The sequence below is a fragment of the Cynoglossus semilaevis genome, chromosome 2 (genome assembly GCF_000523025.1).
Source record: "Cynoglossus semilaevis isolate Cse_v1.0 chromosome 2, Cse_v1.0, whole genome shotgun sequence".
Classification (NCBI taxonomy): domain Eukaryota; kingdom Metazoa; phylum Chordata; class Actinopteri; order Pleuronectiformes; family Cynoglossidae; genus Cynoglossus; species Cynoglossus semilaevis.
Window position 1 is genome coordinate 15,632,506 of NC_024308.1, and position 1,714 is coordinate 15,634,219.

General features: G+C 37.8%; 1 protein-coding gene across 1 annotated transcript in view; it reads right to left on the minus strand.

Moving 5' to 3' along the window:
* Nucleotides 1-1,714, minus strand: part of sema6bb (sema domain, transmembrane domain (TM), and cytoplasmic domain, (semaphorin) 6Bb) — a 70,678-nt gene that overhangs the window by 31,256 nt on the left and 37,708 nt on the right.

The window sequence follows — 1,714 nt, forward strand, 5'->3', positions numbered from 1 at the left end:
CCCCCCCCCCCCCCCGCACATGCCGCCATTAGCCGCTACTGTATCGTACTAAATCCTTATATATTATAATATTTCTTGTGTGTTTATGTCTCTATAGCAATTAAAAACGTGTTTTTTCCATTGTTATTAGCACTAATAAGAGAGTTTTTTTAAAGGGCCGGAACGGATTAATTATTTTTCTGTTATTTCTTATGGGAAAAAATGATTTGAGATATGAGCACCTCAAATTACGAGCTCGGTCCTGGAATGGAATATGCTCATATCTCAAGGTATTACTGTAATATTTTTAAAAAAATTAAACTGATTTTCATAAAGTGTTAAATTATTAACTTACATTTCAACATCCAAAAAAAAAAAAAAAAGCACCATCTGTATCAGAACCTTGACTCTCACCAAATTAAAAGAGGATTAATGCACCAGGGGATGCAGACCAGTTGTGGAATACATTTAAACAGTCCAAAGCCATGTTCACATAAAAAAAAAAAAACACACACAAAAAATTCAACTAAGTAGAAAACAACCATTAAAAAGTTTTTCCACGGTTATACACAGGAGAGCCACGAGACGCACAAACAAACTTTTGGTTTTTTTTTAAAGAAGGAAAAGAAAAGTGCCTGGGAATGATGGATTGACTTGATGGCTAAGAACTCAGTATTCTGTAATTAGCTAAAGGCTCAGGAAGCAGCACAGCCAACATCTGTGGTTTGTAGTCCTGCAGAATAATTCATAACAAATGGGCCCAAATATGCAGTGAACTCACAGTGGTCTTGGTCCTAATGAAGGCCAATGCTTATGGTTCCCCCGAAAGCACGCAGTATATTTTGTATACATTAGGTTGGTGTATGTGTGTGCGTGAGTGTGGGTGAAAGTGGTCTGTATTGTAGTTTGTTTTTTTTTCATCAGCATATTTCTTTCAGAAAACCTAATATTAAAGTAACAAGTGACACAGACCATATGGTTGTTATGGTAATGTTATGTACAGTGTTAACAGATCCCTGACCAGGAGGTCACCTCCCCCCCCGAGGGTATGTCAAAGGTCAAGTAATATGTAAACAACCCACAACAGCGCGAAATACTTTCGCAATACAAAATACTATTGAGAACCAGATAACATGTATATTTTTTATCTGTACAAACCACTGTATGAGTTGCTGCCACCTAGTGACTGGGAGGCCTGTTATCACTCAAGCATTACAGCAGTGGTACACTTATGTCCAGCGTGGCACCGCAATACATGCCCCCCCACTATTTGAGAAGCACTGCCTTAAGTCAACATTTATAGTTACATGATTAATATAAACCCAATAATCCTTTAAAAAAAACACTCATCAGAGTAGTTTAGAAAAACACACTTTTAACAATTCCAGCTGTTTTTTTTTAAATCACATCAGATTATAGACAACTTTTTTTCCTCATGCGTCGGTTTGCACAGACATGCTGGATCATTCCCCTACCAGTGGAAGTCCACAGTAACTGAATGCAGAATCAATCGTGGAGCCGCCTGCCCCTACTAAATCAAATAGAAACCAAACAAAGAGGCTTTTAATCGTATATCCAAGCTGCCTGAGGCAAAATACTTTCGCAATACAAAATACTATCGAGAACCAGATAACGTATATTTTTTATCTGTACAAACCACTGTATGAGTTGCTGCCACCTAGTGACTGGGAGGCCTGTTAATCACTCAAGCATTACAGCAGTGGTACACTTATGT